Genomic DNA, 17,950 nt, shown 5'->3' with positions numbered 1-17,950 from the left:
GTACAAACCGTAACATGCGTGCAGGTCGCTGTTAGGACGAGATAAAGGCCATCAACAGGGTCCAAATGGAAGATCTGAGCCATCCATCTTAACCCTCGATCAACCAACAACCGAGCAATCATATTTCCACACCTGATCCAATCACGTGCCAACCGTGAGTTATTCACAAACTCTCGGTTACGCAAGAAGAATCTGGAAACTGACTTCTTGCTGTGCAAAATAGAACTTGCCGAAGGGAGTTGCCGTGTGAGTACCTATAAAAGAGGCTCTCCACTCCATTATCTCCACAACAGGAAAGCTTAAATGGAGGGGAGGAAGAACGTGAGCAAGAAGAGAAAAGGAGTGAAAGAGAAAGGAAGCAGATCAATAACGTGGAGAGGCCATCTTTAAGAGTTTTTCTTTCTTCCCTTTTTCTTAATTGTTTTTGTCATGTTTGTATTCAGAGATTCTAGTTCAATCATGTCTGTGGTTGGCTAAACCTCTTAGCTAGGGCTAAGAGGTGAAGCTTGCAGTGTGATGGGTGGTTTTCTATTGCTTTGATTCATGTTGTTGAAATTTCTTTGATTTTATTTTGATTATAAAGAATACTTTTAGTTTTTAATGATTTGTTGTGGCTTAAATTACAATGGATCTGCGATAGCTTTGAGTATGTTCTTTTCATTATTAATATTGTGAATTTAGGAAATCATGTTGTTCACCATTGTCTCCTAGACATGGTTAGATGATGGAATCCTCTCTAACTTTCAGAATTCTCTCAGACTGGTTGTGGATTGATATATTCTGTTATTTGCTCTGTCTCATGGGCATGATTTTGTTATGGAATCACTTCTAGTTCTAACACCTCTCATCCATTGAGAACTAGATCAAAGGAAGTTCAAATTTGATTTTTAATGAGTTATCTTCTAATTTGATAAGATAGAACTCTGATTCTAGTTGTGTTCATAAATCAAGCATAGATCTCCCTAATCTCTACAAGTGGATCCTTGGAAACCCTAGTTTCCCACCTTTGAATTTACAAGTTTTAGTTAAATAATTCACAATTACTCTCTTAAAATTTTCAGATTTAGATTTTCATCTTCTTCTAGTTCTAGTTCTAGTTGCTCTCAGAAAACACACAAGTTCAGTCCTTGTGGATTCGACCTCGGTCTTACCGAGATTATTACTGCATCGCGACCCTACACATGGGGTTGTGAACAAGTTTTTGGCACCGTTGCCGAGGACTAATGATTGCATTTTTCTAAGAGTAGGTAGTTTTGGGATTAGTTTAAGATTAGGCTTTTATATTTTCTAATTTTAGGATTAGGTTTTTCTATTTGATTTTAGAAACCAACATAACTTTCCTGTTTTGTAGGATCCTGATATACACTTTCTAAATTGGTAATCTCTTTCTAATTTTTCTATTTTCTGTTAGGGTTTGTTTTTTTATTTTTAGAAACTTTCTAATTCTAGGATTTTTTTTTTTGTTATTAGAAACTAACTTACTTTCTAATTTTAGATTTAGAAACTTGTTATTTTCTGTTTTTAAAAACTGACTAATTTTGTTTTGTTTTGCAGGATTTTAATTAAGAACTTCTAATTTCGTAACTTCTTTCTAATTCCCTTTCTCTTTTTAGATTTCTATTTCCTTTCTCTCTTTTAGGTTTAAGGTATAATCTGAATTTGAGGGCAAAGAGTGTTTCGTGCCCAAGTGGGTCCGTGATAACACTCGACGTCTTTTGAGTGAAGGAAGATTGGTTGAGGGGTTATCTATCTATCGCAGGATTAGACACCACTCGAGATCCTTAGAGTTAATTGAAATGATGGCTGCAAATTAACCAGTAAATCAACAACTTCAACCTATGACTGAGGAAGTCCAAGATGAGAATGAGGTGCATCAAGCACCTTGCCTCATACTTTATGAGATTATTTACAACCGGTGGGGGTGAGTACACCCTCATGCATGGTTTTTTCAGAAAATACAGGACATATGGATATCAAACCAGGGGTGATCCAACTCTATCCAAAATTTCATGGGCTTGAATCTGAAAATCCATATCTACACCTGAAAGAGTTTGACGAGATTATAGCCACTCTATACTTTCCAAACGTATCCGACGACACAGTCAGGCTGAAACTCTTTCCTTTTTCTTTGAAAGAGAAAGCTAAGATGTAGTTGCATTCACTATGTCCTCGATCTATTGGTAGATAAAATGACATAACAAGAGAGTTCATAAAGAAAAATTTTCCATACCATAAGACGAACTCCCTTAGAAAGTCAATCATGAACTTCGCCCAAAAGGAAGATGAAACATTGTTCCAATGTTGGGAGCGGTTCAAGGATCTTGTCAGTTCATGCCCACAACATGGTTTTGAAATGTGGCATATTACAAACTTTTCTATGATGGACTGACATCTCCCATGCTCCAATTAGTCGAGACAATGTGTAATGCAGAATTTATGAATAAAAGTGTCGATGATGTGTGGGACTACTTTGATAAGCTTGCTGAAAACACACAATCATGGGACGTCTCCCTAAAATCAGCCATTATGTCTAGGCCGACTCAATCTAAAGAGAGGGGTAGAATGTATCTCCTGAAAGAGGACGATGCTATCAATGCTAAAGTGGCTAATCTCACCAGTAAACTCGAGGTCATGGAATTAAAGAAAGATGAGGTTAAAGAAACTGTTTGCGGTATTTGTGCTTGTAACATTTACACAACTGAAAATTGTCCAACAATACCTGCCTTTCAAGATGTGCTGAATGAGCAATCCAATGTCGTGAATAATTACTAAAGACCTTTCAATGGACCTGCCTCCAATACATACAATCCTAGTTGGAGAAATCATCCAAATTTCGGTTAGAGGAATGGACAAACAGCTACCCCTCAAGGTTTCTTCAACTAAATTCCAAATCAAGAGAAATCTCAAGAGGATCCAGTTTTAAACATCTTTAAAAGTAAGAGCTTTTCAATCAAGGGATGCCATAAGCCTTTCAAGACCTTACAAAAGTCATACAAGGACTTGACACAAGGAATACGATTGGGAATAAAGGGAGCCTTCCAGCTCAACCTCTTCCCAAGCCAAAACCACAATATGAAGTTAGTGACCCGAGCTCTTCAAACCAAATGGAGCAAGCTCTCTATCACCACTCTTAGGAGTGGGAAGACCATTAACAAAACCATTCCGGTTAGGGCTAAAAAGACTAAAGACCCAAAAGAGGATAACAATGATAGACCTAGCATGACTCCATAAGAATTAGAACCGGAACTTCAAGGCAAGCCGGTTGTCCCATTCCCCCAACGGTTGGTTGCACCAAAACCTCCCTCTAACTCTGAGGACATTTTAGAGGTGTTGAAATAAGTGAAGGTCAATATTCCTCTACTGGATGCGGTTAAACAAATACCTTCATATGCCAAAATTCTAAAAGACTTGTGTATGACCAAAAGACGACAAAATATTCAAAAGAAAATCTTCTTAACTGAGAAAGTGAGTGTCATCCTAAAGCAAGATGTGCCATAGAAATTTAAAGATCCTGGTAGCCCAACCATACCTTGTGTAATTGGGAACTACCGAATTAAACACGCACTTCTTGACTTAAGAGCAAGCGTAAATCTGATTCCCTACTCGGTCTACAAACAGTTAGGTTTAGATGAATTGAAACCCACCCTAACTATATTACAACTTGTTGATCGCTTAGTTCATATACCAAGAGAGATAATTGAGAATGTGTTGGTCCAGGTTGACAAATTCTACTACCCGATAGATTTTATCGTCCTAGATACAGAACCCATCAGTAACATGAGCACTCAAATTCCTGTCATTCTTGGTCGCCCATTCCTTGCCACTTTAAACGTAATCATTAATTGCAGGAATGGAGTCATGAGTATGTCTTTCAAGAATATGACATTGGAGTTGAATATCTTTTTCAACACGGGAAAATGGTTAGAGGATGATGACGATTTCCATGACATTAACATGATTGGCTCTTTTGTGGAAGATAGAACACTTTTGACCTATTCCTCTGACCCTTTAGAGACGTGCCTAACCCACTCCCATGATTTAGATGATGATATGATTAGGGAGATAGGTGTCATGCTTGATACCGCACCGGTACTTGAAGTTAACCTGTGGAGGCCACAATTTGAAGAATTGCCCCAAACTGATGTAGTGCCTCTACCATCTAGCCTCAATGCACCGAAGCTTAACCTAAAACCGTTGTCCTCTGATTTGAAATATGTCTACGTAGGTCAAGATGAGACATACCCGGTGGTGATTTCATCTCACCTTGAGCAAGAACAAGAGAGTATGCTCATATCTACTCTTATTGAGCATAAGGGAGCCCTTGGATAGGCGATTGTGGACCTCAAAGGAATTGACTGTTCGGTTTGTACTCACCACATTTATCTTGGGGATAATGTGAAGACCTCTCGGCAACTACAACGTAGACTAAATCCAAATACGAAGGAAGTAGTTAAGGCCGAGGTTCTTAAGCTATTAGATGTGGGTATCATATACCCTATATCCGATAGCCAATGGGTGAGTCCAACTCATGTGGTTCCTAAGAAGTCCAGAATCACCATCGTAGCCAATGTCAACAATGAACTCATGCCAACTAGAGTTACTACTGGTTGGAGAATGTGCATTGACTACAGGAAGTTGAATACCGTCACGAGAAAGGACCACTTCCCTTTGCCCTTCATTGATCAAATCTTGGAAAGGTTAGCTGGTCACTTGTACTATTGTTTCCTTGACGGGTATTCGGGCTACAACCAGATAGAGATAGCTCCTGAAGATCAGGAAAAGACCACATTCACATGTCCTTTTAACACATTTGCTTACCGAAGGATGTCATTCGGACTATGTAATGCCCCTGCCACTTTTCAGCGATGCATGATGAGTATTTTTTCTAACATGGTGGGGTAATATCTAGAGGTCTTCATGGACGACTTCTCTATTTTTAGTCCATCCTTCAGCGATTGCTTAGAATCTTAAATATGTGCTGAAAAGATATGAAGAAAAGAATTTGGTACTTAATTGGGAGAAGTGTCATTTCATGGTTTATAAGGGAATTGTCCTTGGACATATCATCTCGTCCAAGGGAATTGAGTTAGATAAGGCTAAAATTGATCTTATCTCTAACCTACCTACACCCAAGAACATACGAGACATGCGATCCTTCTTAGGATAGGCTTGCTTTTATAGGAGATTCATGAAGGACTTTAGTCATCTCTCTCATCTTTTATGTAATCTACTCCAAAAGGATGCACCATACGAGTAGATTGTGCAATGCCGGAAAGCTTTCACTAAGCTTAAGGGCATGTTAACCACTACACCTCTCATGTAACCACCTAATTGGAGCCTTCCTTTTGAACTTATGTACGATGCATCTGACTATGCTCTTGGGGTAGTTTTAGGCCAGAGAAAAGACAAGAAACCCTACGTTATTCATTACACAAGTAGAACTCTAAATCCTGCCCAAGTGAACTACTCGACTATAGAAAAGGAACTCTTAGCCATAGTGTTCACTTTGGACAAATTTAGGTCTTACTTTATCGGTTCCAAGATTATCATTTATACAGATCATGCGGTGCTCAAATATCTTCTTTCTAAGAATGATGCTAAGCCCCGCCTGATTAGATAGATCCTCCTACTCTAAGAATTTGATTTGGAAATAAAGGATAAAAAGGGAGTAGAGAATGTAGTGGCTGACCATCTTTCCCGCCTTGATCTCCCAATTCCCTTGAGACGACATATATCAATGACATGTTCCCTGATGAACAACTATTCAAAGTCTCACATTCACCTTAGTTTGCAAATATTACTAATTATCTTGCCACAGGTTTCATGCCGACACATTGGACTACGCAAGATAAGAAAAAATTCTTCGCTGAGGTTCGTAAGTTCTTTTTGGAAGATCCTTATTTATTCAAATATTGCCCAGACCAAATCTTAAGGAGATGTGTGCCAGAAAATGAACACCAAAGTGTCATCTCCTTCTGTCACTCTCAGGTCTGTGGTGGTCACTTTTTTGTTAAAAAGACCACGGCCAAGATTCTCCGGTGTGGCTTTTACTGGCCCACTATGTTCAGGGACACTCATGAGTTTTGTAAAGCTTGTGAGTATTGTCAGAAATTGAGAGCATTATCTCATCGTAATATGATGCCTCTTAATCCCATTCTAATCATTGAAGCATTTGATTGCTGGGGCATTGATTTCATGGGACCTTTCCCTTAATCTTTTAGAATTTTATATATTTTATTCGTCGTAAACTATGTCACTAAATGGGTCGAAGCGATTCCGTGCTGGAACAATGACATCAAACGGTCATTAAGTTTTTAAAAGAGAACATCATTTTCGGTTCGGAACACCTCGAGCCATCATTAGTGTTGGGGGCTCACATTTTTATAATAAGCCATTTGCGAGTTTAATGAAGAAATATGGCATCTCTCACAAAGTGAGCACTCCATACCACCCACAAACAAGTGGGCAAGCTAAGATTTTTAATAGGGAAATTAAGTACATCTTGAAAAAGACGGTTAACCCTGACCGTAAGGATTGGTCACTTCGATTGACCGATGCTTTATGGGCTTACCGTATCACATTCAAAACCCCTATTGAAATGTCTCCCTTTAGACTTGTCTAGGGGAAGGCTTGCCACTTGCCTGTGGAATTATAACATAAAGCCTACTGGGCGATTAAAATTTTGAATTTCAATCTGGACAACGCTAGCTCGCTACACAAACTTCAGTTGAATGAACTTAAAGAAATCTGGAATGATGTATACGAGAACTCGAGAATTTATAAGGACAGGATGAAGGTATTTCATATTAACACATTATACGAAAATCATTCACACTAGGTCAGAAGGTCCTTATGTATAATTCTCGGTTACATCTCTTTCCGGGTAAGCTCTGATCTCGCCGAACTAGTCCTTTCATTGTTACCAATGTTTATCCTCATGAGGCTGTCGAGATTTGGAATCCAAACAATGGCAATGAATTCAAAGTGAATGGACATCAATTAAAGCCATTCGTGGAACAATTTGATTCAGAGGACATGTCCATACCTCTGAATGATCCTGTTTATCAGGATTAATCTCCTAGTCTAACGGAGGTATAGTTAGGTTTTCTGTTTTTCGTTCTAGGATAGTTTACTTTATGCTGTTCTAAGATAGTCGGCTTTATGCTGTTTAGGATAGTTTGATCCCGCCGTTTTAGGATAATTTATGTTTAGTTGATAAACTCTTGTGATAACCCACCTACACGTTGGGATCCTTTGGAAAAAGCTTCAAAAATTCCTTTATCTCATCAGATACTATCTTTCCATCACTTCTCCTTTAATTACATTGTCTCTTTTGCCAATCATGCTTATTTCTTTTACATTAAGGACAATGTAGATTTTAGGTTGGGGATGGGAGATTTGGTTAACCAAACAGTGTTTTCTCAGTTTCGAGCAAATTTTGCAAAAATTTTAAATTTTTTTCAATATTCATCTGCTTAGAAAGCAATAAGTTGTGTATTTAAGATTGTTTTGAGTATGACAAAAAGATAGAATTCGAGTTTGAATTGTTAGAGTTAGAGTAACTATGTAACCTATCACTTATGGTTCTTACATTCAATTAATTAAAAGTAAGTTTGAATATTATGCTATTTATATTATTTTCAGTGAATAGTATTAGATTTTCTAATTGTTAGTATGGTGATCATTGAAAGATATTGAAAACCAAGTCTGGAGAATTTTATCCACCTTAAAAGAAGAAAGAACCAGTTAAAAAAAAAGAGAGATCGACAAAGAGATCATAAAGAATGAAGAATGACAACATCTTTGAGGGGAATGAAAAATATCTTTGAAAATGATGTAATGTCAAAAAAAAAAAGAAATCAAAAGACTGAATGAATACAAACGACCATCAAAGCTAAAAAAAGAAGGAAAAGGGGATAAGTTTGAATCAGTACTTAGGTTTTCAACCAATCTTGAAGTGATGAGCATGCCTAACATTATGAACAAATAGTATATTCACTGAGCACGTTGAACAACTTGATATGCGAACTATGCTCTGACCTAATGGATAAAGGATTTATTTGATTGGTTGCTTATGTGGTTCAGCTCCAGGTTTTCAAAAACTCATCTTCTCATCTTGAGTCTACTCATGCATACCGAATACATGAAAGATTGTTTTTTAAAAAAGGTTGAACATTGCGCAGTAAAATTCATTTTTCGCATACTTTGCTCGGGACTAGCAAAATACTGGTTGGGGATTGTGTTGAGGGTCAAATATTGCATATCAGACCCCAATTATTATATAGTTTTATGCACATGATAATGCTTAATGTTCTATTTTAATCATGTTTATGTTACAAGGTGAATTTAAGAGCTTAGATTGAAAAGGATGCTAAATGCATGGATTTAACGCCCAAGAATCACCAAAGCTAGTAAACAGATTAACTAATCAGTTGTTAATCACTGACTTGGGACACACTTGATCTTTGGATAGGCCTCAAATTTCAGGACCCAAACTAAGAAATTGGGCTCACAAAATTCCCGATCGCCGAATCTGGTGCCAACAGCCTCCGTAGTACCCTATTCTCGGCACCTAACGTCTATTTCTAATGTATATTTAACTCGTAATAAGTATAACCACAAGTATACCTAAATCACAAAGGCAACATCATTATCACATATCCACTAATATAAACATTGAATACAATACTGAAAGGGAAATACATATATCGAAGTCAAAGCTCCAGAAGACCGCTGCACGCTCCATGCTCGACGTTGTTGCAACCTAACGCCACCTGCACGTATCTATCGTGCATAAGCTTATAGAAAGCTTAGTGAGTGGTGAAAGTGTGTGCGCAAGATAAGTGCCGAGTATGTAATACAATGCCATAAATCATACAATATCGAAATAGGCAAAAATGCTGACAAGATCATGAATCATACGATATCAGAGTAAGTGGAAATATACTGATAAGTCCATGAGTGCCATTAGCCGTACCAAGGCTATGCGATGCAAGACATGAATGCTAACGGCCATATCAATGTAGAAACATGACAACCCAAAATACTAAATGCTGCGGATGCAATGTAATATGCGGTGTGAATGAAATGAATAAGCTGAAGTGAATTCAGGATGATAGTATGTAGTATCGTAGGCTATGGGGTCCATCACAAGGGACTTCTATCCAAACCAGTCCCATACTTAAATTTGGATAGTCAGACTCAATGTGGTAAACTCCTGATCTCAGGTTAGTCACGCACCCAAATCGAAATCCTAGCCGTTGTGAAAGTACACGTAACAGATAGTTGCGCACCACGAACTCAAGTGAATAGTAAATGAATGAATGAGTATGCAACTCCTGCTCAATAAGTCCACATATCAGCACCGTACATCTCTGGGATCATCACTGAGGTCTAGTACACTCCAAGCTGGCTACTGCCCCAGCCGGCCGCGTAGCCCAGTGAGTGGAAAAGACCTCACTACCTGCCTGCCAGTAGTATACCAATGCCTACCTGGCTTGTTGATAGTGGACCTATTTGGGAGCTGGTTAAACTTAGCCTAGCTTATAGGCCCCTCACTTGGGCGGATAAGGCCATACCTCCTCCCAACCAACCACGACATAGTGGGAGACGCGACCTACTGGTATTCGGTACTCGGGCGCTCATGTATCCACTTGGTCTAGACGTTGGGGTGTCTCTTAGCCTCGGAAGTTTAGGGACTTTCACCCACGGACATCTAAAGTGCCCAGATGCTTGAACAAAACATTTTTGGTATCCCATCTGGCCATTCATGACATACCTATGGAGGTCAAAGCCCTGATGTCGCTAGGGCATACAGTAATCACAATCACACAATGCAAGATATATGAGTCATGTAGTCCAATCATGCATCAATCCTGCGCATACCGTGCGTTCATGTGGGATAACTCCACCTATCAGGGAGTCTCATAAACCATTTGTACTATGACATATACAAGGGTCAATCACATCTCATGATAAATATGCAGATGATGCATATAGGCATGTATCATGATGCTATGCTGTCACATACTCATAATCTGTATCAATAACCGACATCAACAATCAGCCTCGATAATGTGGACATTTAACCAACATTGCCCCCAAGGAATGGCCCACATAGAGCCTAACATATAGTGGACCCATGACCTCACACAAGGACCTAATAAACAACACCATGGGCCTCACTCAAGAGCTTAATACGCATCATGATGGGCCTCTCACATGGGCCTCATATACATCACAATGGACTCCATCGCCTGGCCCTCAAATGCATCATAATGGGCCTCATCACATAGACCTCATATTCATCACATTAGGCCTTAAACACGGGCTGTATATACATCACACAAGCCGAATACACACCATAATGAGCCTCAACTACGAGTCGTATATACATCATATAGGTCTCGACAATCAGCCTTGACAATCGAAATCGGTCTCGACAATCAAAATCGGCCTCAACATCAGAATCGACCTCAATACTTGGGCTCGACAATCGGAATCGGCCTTTATAATCGGCTTCGACAAATTAGAATCAGCCTCAATACTCGGCCTCAACAATCGGAATCGGCTTATACAATCATCCTTGACAAATCAGAATCGGCCTCAATACTCGAAATTGGTATCGACAATCGGAATTAGTATGGACATTTAGAATCGACCTCGAAAATCGGAATCGGTATGGACATTTGGAATCGGCCTTGATAGTCGGCCTCGACAATTGGAATCAGAATCAGAATTGGCCTCGATAATCGGAATCAGTATCGACAATCGGAATCGGCCTCGATAATCGGAATCGTCCTCGACAATCGAAATCAGCCTCGATAATTGGCCTCAATAATTAGAATCGATAATCGATCTCGACGCAAGGTGGGGTCTACCTAATTTTATATTTTTCCATCATCCAGATCCTCCCAAAGTGGCAGCAAGGTGGCTACAACGTGGGCCCCGGTTGGGTCCACTTGGTGCCCAATATGAATGAAATACATACATCACAAGTGGGCTATAAAATAGGGAAGAGAGAGAGAGAGAGAGAGAGAGAGATGGAAGGACCCCGGCACTATGGTCTCTCTCTTTCATACATCATAACATACATCAAGTGGGTCTTGTTGTATGTGGGCTCACCAATCAAAATCAATGGTGGAGATTCCTACTCCACCAAAATGGAAGGTCTAGATGACCCCTTTCAAATTAGAAAAGTAAACATCATGATGGGGTCCATGGAGAATGACCCCATCATGGAATGATCATGTGAATCATGGTGGGCCATCGACCACATCTAGGGTTTAAAGTGATATCTATATCATCAATTGGTAGGCCCCACTTAGCCCTTCATCAAAATATGAAATCTAGGCGTATAAAAATACTCACCTTTGATCTTCTCCTCCTCCTTCCACCAAAGCATCCTAGAGCTCCAAAGGACGAACTTCAATGGTTAAGATTGGTTTTGGAGGGTGGGGATGGGAGATAGGAAGTGGGCCACACAAAGCTCTCTCTCTTGGAGCTTGCTTGGACGTGGGTTGCTTGGAAGGAAATGAGAGAGAGATGAGAGAGAGGGATGGGTGAGTGATGGGGTATGATAGGTGAGTGAGTGGTGGATGTGTACTTATGTAAGAGAGAGTGTTGACTTTTGGGGAGGGTGGTTGTACTTGGGGATGGGATAGAGTGATGATTTGTACTTTGATTGATTGATGTGACATGTCATTGAGATTCTCTCGGAATTGCAACGTGTGGTGTTTTCCTCGAATTGAACGCGAACCCATATCTCTTGGCCCAGGTATCGCCTTAGCGTGTGAGACGCGACACTAGAACTGCGGCGATGGCGTGGTCGCACTAGTACAAGTCTCGGGTCGAGTCCACTCAGATATGCAGGGGTCAGCTTAGGCTCGTGCACAAACATCGGTTATAGGGCGTGGGTTGCCAAAATTCGACTGGGAGGACTGTAGGAGTATATGGAATGATACGAAATAGGATACGGGTCTTACATCAAATTTGGGAGCAACCCCTTAAATTAGATGGGAAAGCAGATGGACGGTGTAGATCGGTCGATGCCATCACGGTGGACCCCACCTAATGTGGCACGTGTACATAAACCACAAAGAGCTGTGCCACGCTGTATTGCGGAGTCGATCAAGAAACACCTTGACCCAACAGGATTCGAAAATCCCATCCCGCGCTGGTTTTGAAAACGGACGATCGTCTATGAGATGATCGTGGGCCACCATAGTTAATCCCAACAGCTGATCCAAGCCGTCCAACATGAAGAAGAGGTTGAACGGAGCAAAACCTTGTAGATTAAATGCACCCATGCAAGCCCATGTTTGTGAAATTTCAAACAGACAACATCTGAGGATGATCGTTGTGGGCCACCTTGATCGTTTGGAAGGATGATCTGAGCCGTCCACTAGGATTGTAGGGCAAAATCGATCAGTCCCTAGTCTTTTTCCAGTGCTGCTGAGCGATTATTCCAATGCAGGATGGATTGGGAAAGAGAAGTTCAAACCGCAACATGCGCGCAGGTTGCTGTTAGGACGAGATAAGGGCCATTAACAGGGTCCAGATGGAAGATCTGAGCCGCCCATCTTGACCTTGGATCAACCAATGACCGAGAAATCATATTTCCACACTCGACCTAATCACGTGCCAGCCGCAAGCCGTTCACAAACTTGCAGTTATGCAGGAAGAATCTGGAATCTGACTTCTTGCTGCGCAACATAAAACTTATGGAAGGGAGTTGTCGTGTGAGCGGCCTATAAAAGAGGCTCTCCACTTCACCATCTCCACAACGGGAAAGCTTAAATGGAGGGGAGGAAGAACATGAGCACGAAGAGAAAAGGAGTGAAAGAGAACGAAAGCAGATCAACACGTTACCATTTATTAAATGCCTTATTAAAGTGAGTGTCTTTATGTCTTTTATATGCCTCATTCATCTCTTAAGAATATTTAGCAAGAGAGATACCTAACGAGTATTTAATTTTGTAATACTTCTCAAAATCTGTAATAACTTTGGCCAAAGATGGAGTACCTGAAGTAATTCGACCAAATGTTATTGGTAAAGCAAGGCGAGGCGTTATAAGAAGTCTAAGCTCTGAGATCTTTAAAACGGTTGAAGAAATTATAAGCGTTGGGATGGAAGCATTAGTTAAAACCATCTTAGTTGGATCTACCACTGTGGTCTAATAGCGCTTTGGTTTAGGGTGAACTGGCTCGACCATTTATATTAAAGAAAAAAAAGAGTCGACTGTCTTTATTGGTGATGGAGATGGGACGATTGATGTGGTCAAGGTTGCCTTCCTTGATCACATCTTTCTTTAAATAGGAGGCATGATGGATTGGGGAGTAGCTGACTTCTTGATGCTTTCTTTATATTTCTTTTCCTCAGTAATATGTTTATCCATCTTTGATGAAGAAGAAAGCCAACTGATTATTAATTCATGAGTCCCGCTTATCAGAGTCCCATAATAATTCTTTCACTAGGAGTGAAATGATTCCAGTTGTTATGGGTGATTGGTGAAGAGAGGGAGAGTTAAGGATGAGCTGATAGACTCAAATCCTTTATGGAGAGTTTGAAAGATGGTGACCAAGTCTGTGACTAATTGCTGAGTTAGAGGTTGGTTGTAAGTCCAGTGAATGAAAGGGAAAGGAATACCTTGAGCAAGACTAAACTGACGCATAAGAAGATTGGGACAGTATTAGTCAATGCCAGCCTTAACATTAACGCCTGTGTTTATGGTGTCACCATGTGATAAATCTTTGTAGATCATATAGCTTTGCCAAGCCGCATCCTTGAGGTTTGCCGTTTCTGTGTCAGTCGATTCATATTCTTTGGTAAACCATATCAGACTGAACTCATTATCCTTGAAGGAGGCAAAATGTATTACTGGACTTGTTGAGGGTGAAACAAAGAAAGAAATTCATACATTGAATGAAAGAATAGTTAATCTTGGAGTAGAGAAGCGGTGACCAAAGGAAGTGACTTTAATATCCGTTGGGAGGGATGTAACAAATTTTTCTATAAAATATTCATAAAACCACATATGGACAAGCCAGATAAGCCCACCAGAGTGGTAAAATCCTTTAGTAGTTGCTTCGTACATGCTATAGTAAAGGTGGTCGAGCACGAAAGGGGTAAAGGCAAGCTAATGTCCTTGAGCAAGCGCCTCAGCCAGGTGAATATATTCTGAAAAGGCTGAGCTAAGAGTCCTAGGGGAGGGGGGTGAATAGGACTATGCCAAATTAAAAAATTAAATGCAAAATTAGACAAATATAAATAAAGATAGCAGTTAACAATCCCACAAAGCAGAAATACATAATAACCTCAAATGTACAAGTATTGAGAGGTTGATACAGATGTTGTTCTAAGGAGAACCTTACACTAAAAACCAATGGCTTATGGTAGGACAACCTGATTTTTAGAACGTTTTTTGTATCAAAATCCCAAACCAATATAGAGGAAAATAACAATAGCAAAAAAATAAATAAACTAAGCTATTACAGCATTCCCACACTTGCATAAAAGAGATTACAACATTCTCTACAAAGGCTTAAAAAACAAATTACAACATTCACACAAAGCCATAATCAACTATCTACCACAACAACAGGAATTATAGTGGTTTGCTGGTGTGTACACCAACTATTTAGAAAAATAGCCACACAACTACTCCACTCCCAATATCCTCACAAATGGATATTGGCGTTTATTATGAAATAGGTTTTTCAAGGTTCACCTAAAATCTTCACAATTGTGTCTTTCAAGTGGGCTTACACAATTCAAAAACCCCACACTATGAGTTTTCTGGATCACCTCAGACAAACCAAAAAAGAAAGAGAGATTTTTCTAGCACAATCTTAAAAAAGCCAAAGATATATTTACAGAAATGTAAATATACTTATTTGGATATTCTCCTTTGATGAAGCCCAGTAGAACTAATTTGAAGTAGATGTTCAACAAAGATGTTCAATGTCCACACTCACTTATGAAAAGGTTCTAAGTTCTAAATGATTTTTAGATTAAATCACTTTGGGCTAGCTTGATTTGATTTTGATTCCAAGAAAGGGGAAAACTTAAATCCCTTCTTCAAATAAGATTGGAATGTAGAACTCAAAATCAAATGCAAAAAGCTAAATTAAAGAGAATATAAAATGAGCACTAAATAGCTTAAGAATATCACAAACTTATCTCTCAGAGTGGTGTCTTGATTTTATTTAAATGACTTATCAAACTCTGAAAATCGTGCTCTATTTATAAGTGCAGAAACTGTTCACTCGACTGGCCCAGAGGTCAGCTCGACTGGTCGAAGGACCAACAAGAATTCAAAATTTTGGGCCTGATAAGATAAGACCGTTCCACGACTGGTCGAGTGACTGGTACGACCGGTCGAGTGGCCTACATGATTGGTCGAGCCATGCGCTCGACTGGTCGAGTGGGACCAAAAATGGTTGCTGAAATTTGAGTCGAGCCTACTCGACTGGTCGAGCAGTCTACAGGACTGGTCGAGGATTGAACAAAAAATCTGAAAAATCCATAACAAACCTTGGACTGGTCGAGAAAATTCTGGGACTGGTCAAGCCAGTACTAGGACTAGTCGAACATAGGCTAAGAGTAGTCGAGAAAAAGCCTATAAAATTATATAGTGACCCAATTTAAGTATGCAATCAATATGACCTAACCTATGGTTAATCTGGGGTCATTCATACCTTATAAGCAATATTTGAACATTGAATCATCATTCACTTTGGTTGATAGTTGATCTTGAAGTACATGAAGCTTGATATCTTGATGCACTTTGAAGCTTGAACTTGAAGTACTTGTGACTAGTATTTCACCTTGAGCTTTGAGTAAAGCATATTGTCTTGACATAGTTAAAGCTTGAAAGCTTGATCTATCACTTGATGCTGTACTTGAACTTGTGTAAGAATCTCTTGTTCTTATACATGTGCTGCTTGAATCTTGAATTGGAACATCTTGAACTTGTACTTGAATTGGATGATTTTGAATATGAAGATGAGCTATACAAGATACAGATTCCAAGAGGTTTTGGCATTACAAAATTTGACAATCATAGGAGATAGATAGAATAACATTTACATATTCCTTAGTGATTTGTAGAGTGTTCACACATAACAAAAATCAGCAGATTCACATCAGTAGGAACGTCGTATGTTCTTGTTCATATACTTCATTCTAAGACTTGCATTGAAGAGTCATGAAAGTATAATATACCTTGTTGGTCTTGTTTGGGAGAGCAAAGAGATGTAAATTTTTTAGACCAAAGTCCGGGTAGACGGACTTGCCAAAGGGAAGAAGGTGAGTGAATGCAGATATATCCATACTGATAGACCCATGGGGACACATCCGAAATGGAATGCATTGGTTGATCAACTCTAGAAAGTTAATGTTGCTACAAGAAGGGATTGACCGAAAATTCATGTAGAAAAAGTTTGATGCACTCAAAATTCTTTCTTATTTCCACGTATCACCATGTTGTGCTTTAACACGAGCAAACCACTCAGTTCAACCATTCATTGGTTTTGGCCATGCTTGTGGGGACTTAAATTGTAAGACCTTGTCCATTCCGTACCATTTTCTATGCCTATGTGCACGATGATTGATGCCCTTGGTGAGACCTGAACTAGCCTGCATAGTGCACATTGAATTGACCAAAACCCTAAGACTTTGAAACCTATTTCATATTGACCACCCCATCACCGTGATCGCAAAGGTACCACCCGTGCATTTATACGACGCTCCGTTAGTGAGATACGCTGCGAAGAATCGCTAGTGTATCATGTGCGCATGACGCCATATATTACAATCCACACATGTGCACAACACATGTCATGCACACATGCACCATGCCACACATGGGTGAGAGAATCTCTACCCATATGTGTTGTCATGCCCCCAAACTCAGAAACCGGGCTCACAAAATTCTCGATCGTCGAATTTCGTGTCACTAGCCTCGATAGTACCCCATTCTCGGCTCCCGGCACCCATATACCAGGTTCTGATCCTGGGATCCTATAAGGAGAATTTTTATCATGAATTTAATTCGTAATAAGCATAACCATAAGCATAACCCACGAAAAATTACCAAGACACCATCACAAAATCCATTATTATCAAAAGCTTTAAGGTACAATGCGCATAAAGGAAATACAATATCAATAATCAAAAGCTCCAGAAGCTCTGCAACACGCTCCTGCTCCTGCTCAACTACGGTCTAACGTCACCTGCACATATTAATCGTGCATAAGCTTACGAAAAGCTTAGAGGGTGGTGAGAGTGTGTGCAATATAAGCGTGCTCAGAATTCAATATTAGAGTAATGCGAAATATGCTGGCGAATCCATGAATACTATCACCTATACTAAGTCTATGCGATGCAAGGCATGAATGTTATCGGCTATATCAAGGCCATGCGATGAAAGGCATGAATGTTATCGGCCATATCAAGGTCATGAGATGCAAGACATGAATGATGTCAGTCATACCAAGGCCATGCAATGCGAGATGCAAATCAAGCATACCGGTCCTCATCCGAATCCACACATCAATGCAGCTCATCACTAGAGCATCAACTATCAGTATAGTTCTCACGCTGGATAATCATCGGGGTCTAGTATACTCTACGCCAACTTGCTGCCCCTATCTGAGTGCACAACTGGGTAAGTGGAAGAGACCTCACTATTCGCCTGCCAACAGTGAGCCCGGCTCGTCGATAGCGGACCCATTCCTCAAGCTAGTCAAACTCAACCTAGATATTGCCCCCTTACTTAGGCGGGTAAGATCACACCTCTTTCCAACCGACCATGACATAGTGGGAGACACGACCTACTGGTATATGGCCCTTGTGTGCTCATGTATTCACTCGGACTCGACGTTGGAGTCACCCTCTGATACCATCAGGTTTAGGGATTTTCACCTAGGGACATCTATAGTGCCCCGA

This window comes from Magnolia sinica, chromosome 3, assembly GCF_029962835.1.
Source record: "Magnolia sinica isolate HGM2019 chromosome 3, MsV1, whole genome shotgun sequence".
NCBI lineage: Eukaryota > Viridiplantae > Streptophyta > Magnoliopsida > Magnoliales > Magnoliaceae > Magnolia > Magnolia sinica.
This window is presented reverse-complemented; position numbering follows the sequence as displayed.